Source organism: Saccopteryx bilineata, chromosome 9 (genome assembly GCF_036850765.1).
Source record: "Saccopteryx bilineata isolate mSacBil1 chromosome 9, mSacBil1_pri_phased_curated, whole genome shotgun sequence".
NCBI lineage: Eukaryota > Metazoa > Chordata > Mammalia > Chiroptera > Emballonuridae > Saccopteryx > Saccopteryx bilineata.
The window spans coordinates 25,711,574-25,728,689 of record NC_089498.1 but is presented as its reverse complement, the minus strand read 5'-3'; the positions used below and the strand labels follow the sequence as shown (position 1 = coordinate 25,728,689).

Genomic DNA, 17,116 nt, shown 5'->3' with positions numbered 1-17,116 from the left:
ATATACCCAGTAGAGGGATTGCTGGGTCATAAGGTAGTTCTATGTTCAGTTTTTTGAGGAACCACCATATTTTCTTCCATAATGGTTGTGCTACTTTACATTCCCACCAACAGTGTATGAGGGTTCCTTTTTCTCCACAGCCTCTCTAACATTTGCTATTACCTGTCTTGTTAATAATAGCTAATCTAACAGGTGTGAGGTGGTATCTCATTGCAGTTTTGATTTGCATTTCTCTAATAACTAAAGAAGATGAGCATCTTTTCATATATCTGTTGGCCATTTGTATTTCTTCCTGGGAGAAGTGTCTGTTCATGTCCTCTTCCCATTTTTTTATTGGATTGTTTGTTTGTTTGTTGTTGAGTTTTATGAGTTCTTTGTATATTTTGGATATTAGGCCCTTATCTGAGCTGTTGTTTGAAAATATCATTTCCCATTTAGTTGGCTTTCTGTTTATTTTGTTATCAGTTTCTCTTGCTGAGCAAAAACTTCTTAGTCTGATGTAGTCCCATTCATTAATTTTTGGCGAAAGGCAAGTTTTATTTAATAAAAATATTGATAAATTATGTTAAAATAAAGAAGGGGTTCTCATTAGGAGAGGCTAGTAGAAAAGTAAAGAAGTATGCTACATAGTAGGAAAAGATATTCACAATCTATTTAGTAAACAAAAGGCCCATATCAAAATATATGAAGGATTTATACCAATTACTATGTAAAAGACAAACAACAAACATAAATGATCAAAAATCTTTTGCAGCTTCTCCTCAAAAATGGATCCATTGCCAATAACATATGAGAAAGTATTCAGTCTCCTAAACTACCAGAAAAACGTAAATTAATTTTACAATGATTACCATGTTACATCAACAACATCAATATGACTGAAGTTAAAGATTGAAAACATCAAGCCCTGGCAAGGATGATGAAAACCTGGAACTCCTACTGTTTCGGAAACACTTAGGCAAACTGTTAGGTACTCTGCTAGAGATGGACATGTACATAGCCTATCACCCTCTCCCAACCACCACAACTCTAAATAAAAACCCAATAAAAATGCATACACAGACTGACTGTAAGGTTAGCATAACTACAATATATTAGCATTAATGGAATAGCTGCAAACTAGAAACAATACATATGTCAATAAAGATTAGTAGAATTCATATAAAAAAATAACTACATCTAATGGCAACATAGTGGAACAACAGCCACACTTAACTTTGTTTTTGTTTTTTTTGGGGGGGGGTTTGTATTTTTCTGAAGCTGGAAATGGGGAGAGACAGTCAGACAGACTCCTGCATGTGCCCAACCGGGATCCACCCGGCACGCCCACCAGGGGTGATGCTCTGCCCACCAGGGGGCGATGCTCTGCCCCTCTGGGGCGTCGCTCTGCTGCAACCAGAGCCACTCTAGCGCCTGGGGCAGAGGCCAAGGAGCCATCCCCAGCGCCCGGGCCATCATCTTTGCTCCAATGGAGCCTTGGCTGCGGGAGGGGAAGAGAGAGACAGAGAGGAAGGGGGGGGTGGAGAAGCAAATGGGTGCTTCTCCTATGTGCCCTGGCCGGGAATGAAAACCGGGTCCTCCGCACACCAGGCCGACGCTCTACTGCTGAGCCAACCGGCCAGGGCCTCACACACTTAACTTTGGGTGACAGAAACCAACACAAAACAATACATAGTATATGCCTCCAGTCAGGCAAAACTAATCTACAGTGGAAAAAGTGGCTTCCTTTGAAGCCAGTGGGCAGTAAAATGGCAGAGATACAGAAGGATATTTGTGAAAATTCTTCAAAGTCTATACTTACTATTTGTGCACTTTTCTGTATGTACAACATAATTTGATTTAAATGCTTTTTAAAAACAGATTAAAATAATGGGAATTACAATGTGAAAGGTAAAACATACTGTCAAAATTAATCACAAAAGCAAACAAAGCATAATTAGTGTTAGGACTTTGCAGTAGAAACTAAATCTAATATCTTTTTTTAACTGATTTTATAAAGAGAGGAAGAAGAGGGCGAGAGAGTGAGAAAGACTTTGATTTGTTGTTCCACTTACCTATCCATTCATTGGTTGATTCTTCTATGTGCCCTGACCAGAGGTCAAACCAGCAACCTTGGGATATCAAGATGACACTCTAACCAAAAGAGCTACGTGGCCAGGGTTAAAACTAATTTGTTGACTTGTTCTTTATTGAAATAAAGTTTTCAAAATTCTTTGAAAAGTCAAATTATTATTAAAATGAAATATTACATATTAAGTGCAAAAGGAATAAATTGAAGTATTAATTCAATATATCCACAGGGTATTCTGGATTAAATGAGAAAATCTCAATTATAGAATTTTACTATTAAAAATAGAAAGTTTGCATGCTTGATGGACTGTATATTTGCATTAATGAACCTAGACTAGTTTGGCTTATCACCAACTAGAAGTACCAACAGCTACTCAAATAATTTTAACCCCAATTAAATGTCTTATCTTTTCCCCAAAGCTGCTTATGCTCCTCTGTTCCTAGTTGCTATAAATGACAGCCTAGTCTCCTAGTAATTTACATTTAAAACCTCAGTGCTCTCCTTGACACTGCCCTCTCTCTTCTATTGATCCTTTCGCCTTATTAGCTTTCACATCTTTCACAACCTTTACATTCCAGTGACCAACCTCTCATTCGAGCCCACAATTACTCTCTCCTAAAATATTATAAATGGTCTTTTCACTTCTAGCCTCTTGATGTCAGTCAGGGCAATGCAAACTAGTAGTCTTGTATAGTAGTCTTTTTTTGTGGGCAGCACTAATCATTTTATTCTTCATTTCAAAACCTTAATTGAGTAAACTCTGGTATCCTTAGTTTGACTTCCAAGGCCATCCAAAATCTAGCCCTAAACTAATTTCCAACAAGTATGTTATGTTCCAGTAATGCAAAAGTAATTACATTCATCTCCCTTTTCCGCCTGTTTCTTTGATTGTACTACTCCCATTGTCAAGACTGATTTTTCCCTTTTTCCCACAATTCTCAATCCTCTACAACCTTTAAAACTCAATTTGTCTTGAAGGGTTTTGCTACTGAGTGCGATCTTGAAAACTTAAGAGTAAGAACTTAAGTGGTTTTTTAAATTCATCAGGATTTAGAATCACCTGAGGAGCTTTTAAAATTAACCATTACTGGGGTCATAGCTGCAGACTCATAACAGAGCATAGCTAGAGTTACTAAAGTCCATGAATCCTAAAAGAAATTCCTTTCAAGCACATGGATAGATCTGGAAAGTATTATGCTAAGTGAAATAAGCTAGTCAGAAAAAGACAAGTACCATATGATTTCACTTATATGTAGAATCTAAAGAACCAAATAAGCTAACAAACAAAACAGAAACAGATTCATAGATACAGAAAACAGACTGACAGATGTTAGAGGGAAGGAGGTTTGGGAGACTGGATGAAAAAAGTGAAAGTACTAAGCAAAACAGAAAACCTCACAGACACAAACAACAGTATGGAGATTGCCACAGGGAAAAGGGGGTGGGGCAGGTAGAAGACAGCAGAGGGTAGGATAGATGGTGACAAGAGACTTGACTTTGGGTGGTAAACAAACAATACAATATACAGATGATGGATTATAGAATTACACACCTGAAACCTATACAGTTTTATTAACCAATGTCACCCTAATAAATTAAATTTAAAAAATTTTAAGTCCTTCTTGTGTCGCTGTTGCCACCAGCTCAACACTAGCCCAGAGTAGTTTGGGGGGACCCTGTGGCCTAAAATCTGTAGGCACAGAGGAAGGCAGGACTACGCAGACAACTAAGGTTATAGCATGTCAGACTTCCCACATTCTTAGCCAGACATGATCACAAAATGAAGACTGAAGTAAAGGCAAATTGTTTGCAGTCCACTTCTGATACGCCTGTTAGACCAAACTGACTAACCTTTAGATATTTTTTAGAAACTCTGAAACAATTACTAAAAAATAAATCATAAATGCAGTACAAGAAAGAAACTGAGCAGATTCTGGAAAAGAGACATTTGGAAGAAGGGAAGAGCACAGTTCCAAAAACATCCTAAGAAAACAGTCAACATATGAAAATTGCAGAGAAAATATTGAAAGCAGTCGAGGGTGGGGGGGAGCAAGCAAGCAGAGTAAAACATATTTTGCATAAAGGAAACTCCAATTTGAATACAACTAACTTCTCATCAGAAACAACTGAGTGCAGTAAGTTAGAACATCTTTATGGTGATGAAACAAACAAAACAATGATTTAAAAAAAACTGCAACAAAGAATTCTATATGTACCTCACAAATTTCTTTTCATGAATTGTAGGCAGATCTCCAGTTTCCACCTAAGATGTAGAAAGCTGGTAAGAGTGTTGCTCCCATCCTAATAGCAAGGAAAGGCAGGACAATGTACAAAATTATGTTACTTGGACACATCAAAAAACTCAGGTAATAGAACAACCAATTACTCTGATATCAAAGGAAAGGCAGGGCAGGGCCACTGCTGTAATAGCTGCAGCAGGAGGAAGACGAGATCTTCACACAAGAGGATAAAAAGAATTCAGCTGAACTTTTAGTGAATTGTCAAAGCCCCAGTGTGAGCTAGTGTAACAGAACAGAAACCCTAAGAGTCGCAGCCACAGGGCATTCTGCTCTCACCAGTCTCTCCTCCACGGACTCACCAGGTACAGGGACTCAACAGGTGGAAGAGTTGGGAGCAGGAGGAGACTCCCTCCGTGCTGTAGGCCAGGAGGACCGAGCAGCCTCTGGAGAAAAACACAAAGTAGCACCTGGTGCCTTCTTCTCTAAGTAATAAAAGGGTTAAGCCATGGGGGGAAAGGCAGCAAATCCTATGCCTGAGGTCAGGGTAATAGATCCACTGTGGCTGGGGAAAATAGAGGAAGGGAAGAGGAAATTCATCTCATTCCCTTGGGGAAAGAATAGGAAGCCAGCCCTGGCTGGTTGGCTCAGTGTAGAGCGTCGGCCTGGCGTGCAGGAGTCCCGGGTTCGATTCCCGGCCAGGGCACACAGGAGAAGTGCCCATCTGCTTCTCCACCCCTCCCCCTCTCCTTCCTCTCTGTCTCTCTCTTCCCTTCCCACAGCTGAGGCTCCATTGGAGCAAGGACGGCCCGGGCGCTAAGGATGGCTCTGTGGCCTCTGCCTCAGGCGCTAGGATGGCTCTGGATGCAACAGAGCAACGCCCCAGATGGACAGAGCATCGCCCCCTGGTGGGCATGCCGGGTGGATCCTGGTCGGGCGCATACGGGAGTCTGTCTGACTGCCTCCCCATTTCCAACTTCGGAAAAATGCAAAAAAAAACCCAACAAAACAAAACAAAAAAGAACAGGAAACCAACCTAAACTGAGTCCATTACTTGTTTCCTAACACAGGATGTAGCGACAAGAAGGTTGAGAGAATCCCACCCCCTGAGCACCAGGGACTCGGGATCTGAGTAGAACTAAGGCTGGACCAGAAAAACAGATTCCCTTGTCTCTCAAAACAGGCTAATGCAGCCCCATGTTCATTGCAGCATTGTTCACAGTGGCCAAGACATGGAAACAACCAAAAAGCCCTTCAATAGTGGATTGGATAAAGAGGATGTGGTACATATACACTATAGAATACTATTCAGCCATAAGAAATGATGACATCAGATCATTTACAACAACATGGATGAACCTTGATAACATACTGAGTGAAATAAGTAAATCAGAAAAGACTAAGAACTATAGGATTCCATACATAGGTGGGACACAAAATTGAGACTCACGGACATAGATAAGAGTGCAAAGGCTACCAGGGGGAGGGGAAGGGAGGAGAAGGAGGGGAGTAGGGGGAAGGCAGATACATAAAAGAAACCAAATAAAAGGGGACGGAGAATGATCTGACTTTGGGTGATGGGTATACAACATAACTGAATGTCAAAATGATGTGGAGATGTTTTCTCTAAATCTATGCACTCTAGTTGGCCAATGTCATCCCTTTAAAATTAACTGTCTAAATAAAATAAAATAAAAAACAGGCTAATGTTCACAAGAAACAGTCAAAAGCAATTTGCCACACAGTGAGAAGCAAAAACATGAAATAGACCCTCTCTGGGGGTGTCTGATATATCTACATAACACTTTGAAGTGGTGTGACATCCATTTAGATTTAGGTAACTAATTAAATAACAAAATAATAATGTATACCACTATTTCAGATAGATAGACAAATACATAGATAGATAGGTAAAAATTTGTACCACAGAAGATATATTATAAGTAAATTCAAAAAGTATAAATATTGAATACTTCAGGGAGTGAATTTTGGGGAGAGGTAAGAAGCTTTAACTCATTATTTTATTCATTTCTACAATATTTCAATTATTATTTTAGTAAAGTTCTATTTCCAGTATTTACTAAAGCTAAAATTATTAAATTGGTGTTGGTAAAGATGGGAAGCTACTAATCTCACAACATAATGGTAAATTTTTAGATTAATATAATTTTTTTAAAAACATTTTGATAATACACAATGAGAATGCTAAAACTGTCCACAATTCTCTTTTTTGGAATAAATTTTAATCATGAATTTATATCCTAAGAAAATAATCCAAAATATGAAAACAATTATATGTTTAAATACATTTAACAAAATATATAGAATAATTCCATTCTTATGGTACCTCCACTGAATGGGCATGATGTAGTCATTAGAAAGGATTGTTATAAAGACTACACAACAACATGTTAATGAATGTAATATATTAATTGCAAAGTGAATATTAAAAAGGACAATGATGCAAAATTGTGCGTAGGCAATACCAAACCTACTAAATTTATGTTCTGGAAAATTTACCACCCTTCACTTCAGTATTCATATCTATCAATATAAAAAGAATGTAATAATACATATATCATAGATTTTTTTTCATTAAAACTAAATGAGAAAATAACTGGAGCACACACATTAGCTTAGTGCTCAATAAATATTACTTAGTAGTATTATTCTCATCTAATATGCAGACGGAATTTTAATTAGACCAAAATGCAGATATAAATGACATTGGAAAGAAACAGTCAACATGATAAATATACATATGTTCTTTGCTGATATCATTGGAATTTTTTCCTTTTAAACATCTTCCCACTTTTTCATAGTGTGGATTATTGTCACCATCTTAATCTAAAAACGTAATTATATTGAATAATGCGGTCTTTCTTCATAATTAAAAATTTTCTCCTTAGGACGAAACTGCTCAATCTGGAACTCCCATCCACATCTGGAACTTCCTTTTGGTGTCCTTTAAAATGCCTAATTTGGGGAGGAATAAAAAGGTTTCCTATATTCTGCTTACACTTACTTCAGTTTTCTATAAAAGCGATTCCCTTAGATAAAATTCTATTTTGCTGGAATACTTAAAGCTTCTAGAAAAAAAGCTCAAACTTCATCTGGGATAAACAATGCCCCAACAGTCTAGAAAGTGACAGGAAGACTCCACCAAGTGCAGCACAGGGCCTGCTCCTAGCGAGGGGCTGAGCTCATTTTGGAGCCAAAGATTTGTGAGGCCATAAACGAAACCCTGACACACATGTGATTGATGACACTGCCCTAGATCTAGGAAGTGTGACTTTATTCAAATATATCCCTGCACTGCTGACAACACCCAAACCCATACCATTCCAAATGAAGGCTTGAAGAAGCAATTTTCAGGTGAACTGAAGAAGAAAATCATATGTTTGCACCAAGGGAGGTAGCACATTTTTTAAAACAATATGGGTGAAATGACAGGTGTTTTGGATGATTTTGGTACATCTGCATGTGAACTCTCACTCAGCAGGAACTATAAGGACAAAGTGAGGAGAGAAAAATTAAAAATTTTTTTTTTTTTTTTGCATTTCTCTGAAGCTGGAAACAGGGAGAGACAGTCAGACAGACTCCCGCATGTGCCCGACCAGGATCCACCGGCACGCCCACCAGTGGGCGACGCTCTGCCCACCAGGGGGTGATGCTCTGCCCCTCCGGGGCGTTGCTCTGTTGCGACCAGAGCCACTCTAGTGTCTGGGGCAGAGGCCGAGGAGCCATCCCCAGCGCCCGGGCCATCTTTGCTCCAATGGAGCCTCAGCTGAGGGGGGGGAAGAGAGAGACAGAGAGGAAGGAGAGGAGGAGGGGTGGAGAAGCAGATGGGTGCTTCTCCTGTGTGCCCTGGCCAGGAATCGAACCCGGGACTTCTGCACGCCAGGCTGACGCTCTACCACCGAGCCAACCAGCCAGGGCCGAGAAAAATTAAAATTTAATTCTTACCCATAAAGCTGAAACTGTTGTAAATAGTTAGAAATTTGGAATAAAGGTATGTGTGTGTGTGTGTGTGTGTGTGTGTGTACACAATTTCCCCCCAGAAAGTTAAGAAAGTTACTTTGTGTTTATTTGAGTTCAAAATTAACACTGAAGAAAGTGTTACTAATCATGTGTGACTGCAGCTTTCAAAAAACACTTATAAAAGTCTAACTTAATAAAAATAAATTTGTGTTGATGACTAAAACACCCAAGAAATTTCATCAAATGGATGAATTACTAGTACTTTTTACAAAAGTAGAATAATAATAATAAATTAAAGGTAATAATAATAAAAGTAAAATAATAATATATTCTAATGTATAGGCAGTCTGTCTCTTTTTTATACATGGGCATTGAAAAAATTAGGTTTACAATAAACATAAAGCTATCCTATCTAAAATGTCTGTCGATGCTGTTTTTCTAGTCCACTGCTACTGTCCCCTTAAAATGCCATTCTATAGATGTGACACATATATTAAATCTTTTAATGGCACTACAGCATATCTCCTAACTGAATTTTTTGCAACTGTGACCCCATTTTATAGCAAGAACTTACTCTTGCTTTTCTACACTTGTATTCACCCAGCAAAGCTATATATTACAGGAAGTATTTGGTCCTGTAATCTGATGGAAGCTTAGTTCAGTCAAATTGATAGCATGCACTATGGGTGAAGGAATAGGAAACAGAGTCTGTCATAATCTGCTATACCATTTTAAAGGCAATTTAGCAGTAACTTAAAATCCAGCAATGAAAACTAGGCCTATTTGGCCTTGTGTTTTAATATCTATCCATTTCTATAAAAGCCCACATATTACCCTGGCTGGGTAACTCGATTGGTTGGAGTGTCATCCCAATACACCAAGATTGTGGGTCTGATGACCTGTCAGGGCACCAAAAAACAAATCAACAAAAATCCAAATAGTGTACAAAGATGGGTACAAGGAGGTTCATAGCAGATATGCTCAACACAGTGAACCAATGAAGGTATTCCAAATGTGTATTAATTGGGAAGCAGATAAATAAGTTCTTCTTCTATAACTTGTTCTGTGAAATACTATGCTGTCATTGAGAATAACAGGTTTATAAGCCTGACATTGAAAAATATTTAAGAAAGGATTTAACTTAAGAAAATTGGGTGGTAAAATATGGACACTGTAATGCAGTTGTGTAAAATAATTATATCATTATGTATTTATTTGTGTGCAAGTGTAAGTGCATTAAAAAATGTCAGGAAAAGGCCCTGGCCTGTTAGCTCAGCAGTAGAGTGTCGGCCTGGCGTGTAGAATTCCAGGTTCAATTCCCAGCCAGGTACATAGGAGAAGCGCCCATCAGTATCCCCACCTTTCCCACTCTCCTTTCTATCTCTCTCTTCCCCTCCTGCAGCCAAGGTTCTTTTGGAGCAAAGTTGGCCCAGGAGCTGAGAACAGCTCCATGGCCTCTGCCTCAGGTGCTAGAATGGCTCTAGTTGCAGCGGAGCAATGCCTCAGATAGGCAGAGCATCGCCCCCTGGTGGGCATGCCAGGTGGATCCCAGTTGGGCACAAGCAGGAGTCTGTCGGTCTACCTCCCCCCCACTTCTCACTTTGGGTAAATAAATAAATAAATAAATAAATAAATAAATAAATAAATAAAATGTCAGGAAGAGTGCATACCAAGGTTAAAAAGTGTAGAGGTACCTAACCAGGCAGTGGCGCAGTGGATAGAGCGTTGGACTGAGACACTGAGGACCCAAGGTCGAAACCCTGAGGTCGCCAGCTTGAGTGCCAACTCATCTGGCTTGAGTGTGGGATCATAGACTTGACCTCGTGGTCGCTGGCTTGAAGCCCAATGTCACTGGCTTGAGCCCAAGGTTGCTGGCTTGAGCAAGGGGTCACTCAGTCTGCTGTAGCCCCTGGGAAAGGCACACATGAGAACACAATCAATGAACAACTAAGAAGCTGCAATGAAGAACTGATGCTTCTCATCTCTCTCTCTTCCTGTCTGTCCCTGTCCCTCTCTCTGACTCTCTCTGTCTCCCCTGGGAAATGACTAGGATAGTATGCGTGTGCATGTTTGTAGACAGTGCTCCTGTCTGAGAATTCTTTTTTTTTTTTCTCTTTCAGTTTCCTGTTTATTGACTTTTTTTTTATAAATTTTTATTAATGTTAATGGGATGACATTAATAATTCAGGGTACATATATTCAAAGAAAACTTGTCTAGGTTATCTTGTCATTAAATTATGTTGCATACCCCTCACCCAGAGTCAGATTGTCCTCCGTCACCCTCTATTCTAGTTTTCTCTGTGCCCCTCCCCTCCCCCTAACTCTCTCCCTCCCTCCCTCCCATGTCCTCCCTCCCCCAACCCCTGGTAACCACCGCTCTCTTGTCCATGTCTCTTAGTCTCGTTTTTATGTTCCACCAATGTATGGAATCATGTAGTTCTTGTTTTTTTCTGATTTACTTATTTCACTCCGTATCATGTTATCAAGATCCCACCATTTTGCTGTAAATGATCTGATGTCATCATTTCTTATGGCTGAGTAGTATTCCATAGTGTATATGTGCCACATCTTCTTTATCCAGGCTTCTATTGAAGGGCTTTTTGGTTGTTTCCATGTCCTGGCCACTGTGAACAGTGCTGCAATGAACATGGGGCTACATGTGTCTTCACGTATCAATGATTCTGAGGTTTTGGGGTATATAGCCAGTAGAGGGATTGCTGGGTCATAAGGTAGTTCTATTTGCAGTTTTTTGAGGAACCACCATACTTTCCTCCATAATGCTTGTACTACTTTACATTCCCACCAACAGTGTATGACGGTTCCTTTTTCTCCACAGCCTCTCCAACATTTGCTATTACCCGTCTTGTTGATAATAGCTAATCTAACAGGGGTGAGGTGGTATCTCATTGTAGTTTTGATTTGCATTTCTGAGAATTCTTTATTTCCTCTTTTTTCTTTTTTGTTTGTTCAGTAGAAATTATTCTTTTAATTGTTAAAGCAATTGAAAATAAAATTTCATATGTTTCAAATGAAAGACACTTCATATACAGGAGATATAACTAAAAAGCAGTAAATAAAGAATAACAATATCAAAGAGATTATGAAAATTTACCCGTGTTAAGACTCAATAATAGGTTTTCAGAGAATAAAGGGATCATTTACAATGGAAGAAATACTTTCTAAAATAAAAATTCTGAACTGGAAATAATTTAAAAGTAAATTGATACAAAAAATCCTAATATCTATCATAATGCCTGGCACATAGTAGCTATTCAATAACTGTTTGTGAAATGACAATAATTGTCAGGAGAATTTGAATAGGTTATGTGTCTGCTGTGGAGTTCTCTTGTTTGTCAAACTAGTTTTCCTAAATTACTTTAAAAACATCATTAAAGTATAGAAATGTTCATTTAATAGATCATATTTTTATGGCAATATATTTCATTAATATTTAAGAGATTTTCTGGGACTTCTAATTTTCAAAAAATCCATCCCATGGCTTGTAGAAGTGGTGATGTTTGATTTCTTTTAATATTTCATTTAGGAAATATAGTATGACCATCATATGTATGCCTCCTATTGGCAAAGCATGTATATAATTCCACTGACAAGGCATCCATTTCACAGCCACAAACTTGGGAAAACAATTTTTTAACTGCCACTAAAAGTAGGCCTAGGAATTGCCACTTCAGAATTGAGTCTGGTTTTAACAAGGCAAACAATCACAGTAAGTTAGTAGATAACATAAAAATCTATTAGTCTACATTAAAATGCTAAGGAAAAGAAATACTTCCCAGAAAAGTAATTCTTTGAAAACAGACATGATATGTTTTATTTAAAAATATGGCTATAAAAATGGTGGAGCTTAGGACTTTATAAGAGAATCTATGCAAGGAAAGCAAAATGCTAAACAAGGTAATTGCAAAATTTGTGAATTTTAACTGATTTTTCCAAATGGAAATAAGGTGTTGTAACTGTAAGAAAATAAATACATGTACTTTTCTTTTTAAAAAAATATAAATCAAAGAAAAACATACAAATAAAAGTAGAAATTATACATAAAATGAATAATCCCACCGTCCACAGATAACCACTAACATTTTGTTTATATCCTTCCAATCATTTTTCTCAAAGTACCTATACATATGTTACATGATTGAATCCACAGTATTTTACAATCTGCTTTCACTTTAAAATATTGCAATATGTTTTACAAATATATCCTAATCTATGTCATAATATCATCTTCTGCTATTAGTGAATGTTTAAATTCTCTCCAACTTTTCACTCCTGAAATATGTTATAATGAAATGTCTATAAAATACATGTTTTCACAATTGTTATAAATTCTCAGGTAAATATAAATTTCCACCCATTAAATATTCATTGAATATCTACTATAATCTAGGCCCTAGAGATACAGTTTTGTACAAGAGAGAAAATATTCTTGCTCAAGATTTTTAATCTTGCTGATCCTCAGTTTTGTCATCTCTAAAATAGCGGTGAGTGTGCCTCTAAACATTTGTGGAAGGCAAATGTTTAAAGTTATTCAACATATTAGGGAAAGAGGTCAGATGGTAATTGAGGGCAAAATGATGACAATGGTGACTCAGTGCATAGCAGGTTTTGCGGGCTGAATACAATCTGATTGGTCTACCTTTTTTTTTAGTAGACTATTTTAAAATTTATTTTTATTGGTTTTAGAGCGAGATGAAGGTAGAAACCTTGATTTGTTCTTCCACCTACCTATGCAGTCACTGGTTGACTACCACCTGCGCCCTGACTGAGATTCAAACCTTGGTGCATAAGGATGACATTCCAACCAACTGAGCTAACTGGCCAGAGCCAATCCACCATTTTTAGAACCCACTTTTGCAGTGGCTGGCTGCAGCTATAAGGACATGCATCATCACATACTTCAATTAGTCAAGGCCTGAATTCTTTTTGTGACATTAGAGGACTGAGTTGTCTCTTCTCTTACTTTACATAGACTGGACATGTGCCCCTCCCCCCCACCACCAAATTTATGCTGAAATCAGATCCCCTCGTGTTAAGGATGAGATTGCTGAAATTTCCAATAGAAAAAAAACATGACAGGAACTAGAAACAAAGCAAAGCAGAGAACTTCTGCAGAACATCCCATTTGCACACTCCAGAAGGAAACTGATCTCTCCCGAAGAGAGGCGTAGAGAGGTGTAAACAGAGGCACCTGTAATCCCCACTCGGCTGCGAAATACAGACTTCTGCAATCAACACAGTTCTAGAGAATATGTATCTGAAGATAATAAGGGTTTCAGGAAAGAAGGTGGAAAAGATAGGCAAGTCTCTACAGTTATAAAGAAAAATGTTGATTAATTCAGTTTTGTTTAAGCTTTTTTGATAAATATTGCAAATATATCTATCTTGATGAGTTTGGATGTATGCATACATCCATGATATCATCACCACGGTACTAAATACATTCATCACACAAAAACGTTTTCTGTTTTTGTTGGGGTTTTTTGTTGTTTTGTTTTTGAGTTAAGAAAACATGAAATCTATCCTCTTAAATCTATTAGAGTGCACAATACTGCATTGTAAATTGCAGGCACTAGCTGTACAGCAGACCTCTGGAAAGTATTCATCCTGCATAACTCAAAAGTTTATACTCCTTGAGCAACCTCTACCCTTCCCTCCTGCCCCTGAACACCACTAGTCTAGTCTCTGCTTCTTTGTGTTTAGCTATTTTAGGTAACATATATAGGTGAATTAATGCAGTATGGGCCCTTCAGTGACTGGTTTACTTCACTTAGTATAACGTCCTCCTAGTTCATCCATGTTGTTGCATATAGCAGGATTTCTTCCTTTTTAAGGCTGAATAATATTCCATTGATGCATGTACCAATTTTCTTTATCCATTCATCTGTTGCTAGGCATCTGAGCTGTTTCTGTATCTTTGCTATTGTGAATAACACAGTAATGAACATGGAGGTATAGATATCTCTTGGAAATGCTAATTTCAACTCTTTTGGCTACATACCCAGAAGTGGAACTGCTGGATGATAGGGTAACGTGTAAATGAGACATCATGCCAGGGGAATAAACCACATCTCAGAATAGGGAAATTAAAAAGTTAAAAAAGAAAAAATAGATGGACGGAGACTTGACTTGGGGTGATGAACACAATGTACAGATAATGTTTTGTAAAATTAGGCACCTGAAACCTGTATAATTTTGTTGACCAGTGTCACCCCAATATATTTATTTTAAAAAGCACACTTTGAAAGTGTTGGGTATGACAGAGAAGAGCTTCCTTTGAAATGAAAATAAAGAGAATAAGATGAAGAAAAAAGGGAAAATAAAAATTTCCAAGCAAGGAATTCATGGAAAACTGATTTGCAGTTCAGAAGACAAACCTTTGCTTTATTTGGTGAGAAAGAAGATTAAAATCATAACTAAATGATCATATTCTGTGATTTTAAAAAAATAAGCCAATGTCAAATGAACTTGGGTAAAGGCATCCTGTGAGGTATTAAGAGTAAATGTATCACATCTTGCGTGTTTCTATAGGAGGACCCGTGGCACCTAGGGCTTCTTTCTTAAAGAAGAATGAGAACTAAGGACATAATAGAAAAATGAAAAATAAAAAAAAATTTAAAACTCGTATCTGGATGAAATTGAAAACTACCAAGCAAAAAATATATAAAATTTAGAAAACCATGAAAGCTTTATTACACATATAACCACCCCAGCCATTTTCAAACTGATCAAAATCAAATTTCCTGCACTCAATCTGTGAACCGCATCAAAGAAAATGCTCTCACATGAAATCATTGATACCACCAGGTAGAAAAAATACACAATGGAATTAAGTATAGAAAATCTGTAGGTGTCTGACCTAACATCTTTTACTGCATCTTTCTTCCACAGTTCTTAGAAGAATAAAAACTTCCTAAACAATGACAGTTCAGAACACCTCTCTAAACTGTCTCGGGAGTGACAACTCTACCCATCACTCGGAAACAAAAGAAAGGTGGACACAAAAGCTCTGACGAGCAGTAACAGGACATAAATGGAAGCATATTCTGTAAGGAGGGCTTCTGGAGTATATTCCAGTGATTTTGAAGAAATAATGTTTCCATTGTTCCTGTGCCCAGAAATGATCTTATTGAAGGTGAAGTTTTCCTGTGTCAGACAGCTCTTCACAAAGAAAATGAAACATTTTTCCCTGGGAGTACCTCCAAAGCCAGATAGTAAGATTTAGGTTGGCCTGCCACAGTGACTACAACAGACCTCAAAGAGAAACCATCTATCACAGTTTTCTTTCATCCAAACTCTTTATTATCCCAAACATGTTGTAAAGAATTTTTCTTAGAGCCTTGCAAACAATTTCAGCAATAACTAAACTTCCATTTTGCCAAATACATTTGGACAGTGATGTGAAAACTATGCAGAAAATAACCAGGCGGCTGGCAACAGCCTGACCCCCTGGCAGCATTTCAGCATTTCTTAAGATTATCAGCCTCATGCTCGTATCCTCATTTGTTGCCATATTCGTAACAAGCTCTTGTTATTTTCTCTTACTTTTAAAAAAATTGATTGATTTTAGAGAGAGAGGAAGGGGGGAGAGAGTGAGAAAAACATCAATCTTGCTGTTCCACTTATTTATGCCTCTATTGGTTGAGTCTTGAATGCGCCCTGACCAGGGATAAAACCTGCAACTTTGGCTTATCAAGACAAAACTCTAACATGTGAGCTACCTAATCAAAAACAACTTTTGATTTTTTAAATTATTTTTTTCTTATGGGATGTATTTAAAAACAAGGTTTCACTGTCTCATGCTTCACCGGGTCCCTGCTGTGCCTACATGTGGCTCGGGGTCAAGCCTCAGCATTAGAACTTGTGCATAACTGGGGCCAACAGTGGCTCCATCCCAACAGCCCCTTTAACCCAGAACAACAAGACCAGCACTGCCATGGGGGCAAGATTTCTGAGGATTTTGATGACCCCAATCCTTAAGCTAATGCTGAAATGCCCTGCAGCAGCAATTTTCAACCTTTTTCATCTCATGGTGCACATAAACTAATTCCTAAAATTCTGTGGCATGCCAAAAATAAATTAATTAATTAAAATTTTAAAATTGTCCCCATGAAATATAGACATCATGAAAAGGAATTAAAACCATATACAATGTCGTGCTTACTGTGCCATCTTTTACTTGGACTAATAAATGTTTTTAAAAGTCTGTGGAGGGTCAGAGAGGCATTCTTGCCTTTGTAGAGTAAAATGGGTCTTATTATATTATGCTCAGAAAAACAGAAATGGCTCCATTTCAAGTCCCTTAAATATACTTCCAAAAAATATTGATTATGAACTCATTTTCCGTTAGGCAATTATCAAAGAAAAGATCTGGAAGGACATGAAATTAGTTCTTCAGTTAATCCTCTTTCTCAAGAACATTTCCATTTCACCAAGTCACCTAAAATTTGTTCAAGATATTCAGTTAAAATTCGTACTTAGCCAATTCATAGTCACCTCGATCATGAGGATCTCCAAGTAATTTGTTTGCATGTTAGTTTTTATCATTACTAATTACTTTATCCTTTTCAACAATGTATTTGTTTCCTATTACTACTATAAGCAATTACCACAAATTAGCAGCTTAAAACAACACAAGTGTTTGATCTTATGGCAGCGATTTTCAATCTTTTCCTCTCATGGTGCACATAAACTAATTACTAAGGTTCTGCAGCACACCAAGATATATATTTTCTGCTGATCTTACCAAAAAATTATGTATTATTTTGATTAATTCACACTGGACAGCTATTGTTGTGAGCTGCTGTAA

The 17,116-nt window shown here is 37.7% G+C and overlaps 1 non-coding gene across 1 annotated transcript; it reads left to right on the top strand.

Moving 5' to 3' along the window:
- Positions 1-16,106: 16,106 nt before the first annotated feature.
- LOC136313824 (small nucleolar RNA SNORA76) lies at positions 16,107-16,232 on the top strand. The gene has a single exon (XR_010727251.1). It is a non-coding gene; the product is annotated as a small nucleolar RNA SNORA76 (small nucleolar RNA).
- The last annotated feature ends 884 nt before the right edge of the window (positions 16,233-17,116 follow it).